We start from the raw sequence: 5814 nt of genomic DNA on the forward strand, positions 1-5814 counted from the left end.
TAAATAGTGTGCTATAGAAGATATTTTAGTTAGAGGCATCACAAGAAATTCGCTTGAAAATATACAAAGTGAATGATAATTTTTGCCCCTACCAAAGAGGAGTCATGTTGATCTTTTTGATTAAGCAATATTTTTCACTATAGATTGAAGAACTAGTTAGTTACTATTTTATGTGAATATTATGACATGTTCACTTGGTCGAAAACATATGGCCAAGCATCATCACGAATGTCTCTTATCAAAAGCTTAATGTCAATCCCAAGCTCAACTAATAAAATAAAATATGTATCAAGGCCAATCTATACCAAGTAAAAACACTTCTAGACATACTTTTACCTCAACTGTAAAGAACTGCACAAGTTGTCTGACCAAATTGTAGATTTAAGGTGCCTCATTTCTAAATTTAGAGATAAATATAAGCCTTCTTTAAGATTAGGGATATGAAAATGATTTACTTGGAAAAATGAGTGTGAACAAGCTTTCCTGGAACTAAAAAAAATATTATCATCCTCTCCATTATCTTATATTCTAAAATTGATGAAATCTCATTGTTATACCTTAAAGCAGAGGTAATTAATTTGGTATTAGTTTGAGAAGAGCGTGAAAATAAATTTCTAGTGTCTTATGTCAGCATAATCTCAAGAGGCATCAATATCCTATTATAAAAAAGACAACTCTTTTCTTAATTATTTTTTCATGAAGATACTCCCATATTTTTATAAAATTGCATAGAAGTGGTGATGGACCATCATCTAAATTTTGTACTCACAATACCATAAGATTTAGGATTCCTACTTAGGTGGGCTATTAAACTCAATTAGATTGATCTTTCCAACATGTTGTGGATGATAAAAGGCACATGTAATGATAGATTTTTAGTTATTTTTCTGAGCTTGATGATTAGCAAGCAGCTACCACTGTAAAGGAGATGTTGTGGATGGTTTGTTTAAGTAGAATATATAGAAATTGAGGCTTTGGAAGTGAATTTGTACTCAGAAGCCCATACACATTCTTCTTCTATCACTCTATATAGGTTAAGTTTAGCATCATTAATAATTAAGCTGAACATAAGGCCCAATTGATAGGGTTAAGCTTTGTCTAAGTAATCGGAGTAAAGCACCTACTAGTGTACATTTACTCATAATTGATACTTAATAAACAAAATGACTAGTATAAAGCTAAATAAGAGATGATTAGAAAGTACAATGTTAAGGTCGTGATATAAAGTGTTGAGTTCCTTAAGATTAAATACATCCTACGATGAGAGAATCATCTCACTAAACTCTTTTCTAAATGAAACTATCCTAATGAATGAATCTCTCAAAAAATTAGTTCACCCTACAATCGAGGAAGTAAAAGTAATGGATATAGAAGTGTAAAAGAAAGTCAAGTTAGATTAACCCATATATTGTGTTACTCAGTACAAGAATATTACACACATGCATGAAAGATCATAGAATGTTCAAAATCAAGTTAGAATAATATTTGCTCCTAGTTAAGGAATTATTTTAAATATCTATTACTTTGTTATAATTTTGATGTGTCTAAGAGGGTGAAATAGTTATTGGATTCCTAGAGGATGTACACAAAGTAGAGTGTAGGATTCATTTAGGAGAAAAAACACTTTGAAAAAATGTATTCTAAGTCAAGAATGTTTATGAATGGCACTTAGAAAAAACTTTTAAAAAATCACCAAGAGATGTGAGCGATGTTATAAGTTCTTTTATGACAAAACCTTTTGTAAAGCCTTAATATGACAAGAACTTTTGTAAATAAAGGGTCACTCAGTACAAGTCTTAATATGACAAAACCTTTTGTAAAGCCTTAATATGACAAGAACTTTTCAACCACCATAATTAATTAGTTTTGTTGGTTGGTAGTTTTTCTAGTGATTGGCAAATTCTACAAAGCTTTGCATCAAACTTGACTTCAACTGAAAGAATTCACTTGGAGAGTCCTCTAGGATGAGTGAATTGGTTATATTAGTGAGTTATATAACAACTAAATAAAATTAGCGACCTTGATCATCATGCTCATTTTAGGGCATGTTAGGGATTGTTGCAATTTTTACTATTATTTTAAGAAAATAAATGGTATTAGTGTGTTTTGATTATTTTTAATTTTGTATTAACAAAATCAAATTAATTTTAATACTCAAAATAACATTTAAGAAATATTATGGTACTTTTGTAAAAATAAATTTAACTTACGGGAGCCACCATAAATGCCAATTTCACCCGATCATCACTAACAACCACCACAACATGTCATCGTCACAACAATCGCAATTAGCTGCCACCACCATAGATGACCTTCACCATCATCATCATCATCATCATCATCATTGCCATCATCATACCACACTATTTCCATCATCCCTTGGTGGCATGAGAAAAGAAAATAAAGAAATTCATTGCCAATAATTTATGAAATTCAATTCAAATTTGTAATATGGCTAGATGAACTTCAAAAACGACTGTGTTTGTGAATCTATATCACCACTGCACATCACAAATGGCGTCGACAATTTTGTATGGTGGTCACAGCCACACTATAATCTCTATAAAAAAAAAGGCCTCATTTTTTAAACTCAATCAAAGATTTACAATGTTAAGGTTCGATGTAAATAAAAGCCTAGAGTGACCCTTGTGGAATATTTCCTAATATCGAGCCAGATAGAACATTACAGCATATGATTGCTTTTAATAACTATAGTGGTCCTCAAAAAAGCTTTTTTTTTAAACTCTGACAATAAACTCTTACATTAGAAATTCTCCAGAATCATTTTATTGACGACGACACTTAGCATATGTTTGGGGCAGCTGTAGCTTATCCAGATAAGTAACTTATTTAGATAAGCAGCTTATCCTAACAAGCTATTAATTCAGATAAGCTGGCTAGTTGTTTGAAGCAGCTGTTTGAAAACAACTGATTTGCAACTGTTTGTGGATAAATGATCATTCTGCCCCAATTAAGTAATGTTGTCTGCAACATAACTATTTTGACAGAAACAAAACATGTAGAGGAAGATCAACCTGGGAAAGAAGCTCGAAGGAGTGGTTGGGGAGAAGGGCCAGCAAAGGCGGAGAGCGCCGTCTCGCTCTGGTTAGAAGAAATCCTTCTCATGAGATCCAACACCGCTTCCATCAGACCCTGTCTAATCTACCAAAATGTTACTTCTCACCGAACCCCTCGGTAAGAAAATCGAAAAAGAAAATGTAAGAGAAGAGGATTCAACGATATGATTTGCTCTTCGCTAAAATTGGAGTCTCCTCCCACTGCAGAAAAAGGGTGCTCTGCGTCTATCTCATATATGAGCAACTAAGGGATAGGTGAGGGAGAGAGGCGGAGGAGAACAGACAACTGCAGTCGAGAGAGAAGGAGAGGGGCACATGAGGTATTGAACTGAACAAAAATGGGAAGACGCATGACACGGGGTAGATCCCGCTTCCCACATCTAATATAAACATGAAACGTCGTTTCCAAATACACTGGACAAACGCGCGAATCAAAGTCCAGGCCGGTGTTTTCAAAACACCAAACACAGATTTAAGCTGCGCTCGAACTATTAATTTGGGGAAAAAAAGCTTTAGCATTTTTTTTCATAATTAAGGCGCTATATAAATTCATTGATTTTTTTTTTCTTTTTTTCTTTCCTTTCATAAAAACTATTAATTTGGGGAAAAAAAGCTTTAGCATTTTTATCATAATTAAGGCTATATAAATTCATTAATTTTTTTTTTTCTTTTTTTCTTTCCTTTCATAAAACATTCAAATTTTCACAGCTCGAGGGTGCAGTTAAAAACAAATTATTTTATTTATCAAACGTAGCTTATGAACAATTGAAATAAAACATTTTTGGCTTGAATTAATTGGACGTGTACCAATATCCAGCTGCTTAGCCTAAACTACGGGAAACACATCTGCTGATTAGAAACAAGAACTTTATATCTTCCAAATGAATCCATAAGGCCGGCTAAGACTAGACCAATTTCTTATTTCATAAAAGGCATCGGAACGATTGTCTGAAAAGTAATGGAGTGGTGATAGACGACTATAATGGCCAAATTTTAACACTGTTTTGCGCTGAATTAGGTGATGATCAAAGTGGACAATAGTGGACAATTGTTCTCCTAAATTTTGAAATTTTGGAGAAAGTTGATTAGATCTCGCTAAGAAGATGTAAAAGGACAAGATCGAGATCAATGAAAGACGGAGGCATCAAGTGTTGTTTCATTCTGCCGGAATCGTGGGCCGACCAAAAGAAAGTGCAGCTGAATGAAATAGCATTATGTACCTGATTTGAGGGACGGACATGTACTCAAGTGATTTTAGGATTCTTCACAAGATTACGAATTGTCGTCTCATAATTTTTTTTTATTATCTTTTATGAAGACGTATGTTTTGAAAGAGAGTTGCCCATTAGATTATAATAATGCACAATCTGTATGATGGACAAATTCACTCTAACGATAAGAAGATCAATATAGAGGGTTCTCTTGAAAAAACAGATCAAAGACCTTCCAGCAGACTGAACGATTATTAGACGACTGAATGCTAATATCAGTGAATCACTAATACCCCAATTCAATAGTTATGAATATGAAATGGTGTCATTGGTGATTACAAATATAAAACAATCCTTGAGTCATTTATAAATATGTAAAGGTGTAATAGAGCATTTATCACTCGTAGCATTCCGATTAAAACAACGAGAAATATGTAACCTACCACATAGCCTCTATGATCTATAAATAGAGGAGTTGTTTTTCTCTCACTTTCTCTCTTTGTTCCATATATCCGTACAACACTCCATTTCTTGGGTGTGATCCATATGACATTTTTGGATTCAATATCCTAAAAGGTGTTGTGACGCAGAGCCCTGTCATCAACAAGAAGTGATGCGCACCATCGAAAAGGAACATACTTGGGAGAAACCTTGACCATGGAGTCTGATCAAGAATTTGTGCAATAACAAATTTAGGAACTCCAAAACTGAATAGCGAGACAAATAGCAGATCTGATCCACAATGTACTTACATTCTTTGTATTGTGCCCATGATTCCGGTGGTAGTCGTAATACTTATTTAGATTTCAGAGAGTAGGTTTAGCCTTTATTTGCGGGGCTTTTCTATAATACTCTTTATTTTGTATGGTTGCCAGTAGTTCAACCATCAAAATATTTAGTGGGGTTAAACTCTGCATCTCTAGGTATACATGTTGTCGCTTGTAATACAAAGACGGCCACAAGTCGGAACTCCGATTTTAACCCTGATGGCTCTGATTCTTCCTCGATCTTTGGGTGTTGTTGCGGTGTTGCTGACCGGAGGGATTCTGATTGTCCCTCGACCTCTATCTTTTATCCCAAGCCTTCCACTTTTTTCGATCGCAAGTCGATTGACGCCAACTTGGCCAGGGTAGAGTGTAAGAAGGATTTTTCACCAGAGATATGACTGTTGGCATTGTCTAACGGGACTTTGGTTCAAGTACATTCAAATCATACTTGAAACGTTCATCTTTAATCCCTTGTGCCAGAGAAGTCTAAGCTATCAACATTCAAAAATCTTGCACTTCTAATATTTCTTTTTGAAAACGAGTGATGTACGACTATAACTTTTGTTCTCCCCATGCTTCACAAAAAGTTTTTTGAACTCAGCAAATGTCAGAATGAACCCGACTGGCAGAGCATGGAACCAATGAAGAGTTGATTCCTTGTGTGTCATCAAGAGAAGCGACACTTTATGGCGTTGTCGATCTCTAGGATACCGACCAACAATTCTAAAGACGACAAGTGGTTTATCGGATCACTCTTTC

This window comes from Phalaenopsis equestris, unplaced genomic scaffold (assembly GCF_001263595.1).
Source record: "Phalaenopsis equestris unplaced genomic scaffold, ASM126359v1 Scaffold000434, whole genome shotgun sequence".
Taxonomy (NCBI): Eukaryota; Viridiplantae; Streptophyta; class Magnoliopsida; order Asparagales; family Orchidaceae; genus Phalaenopsis; species Phalaenopsis equestris.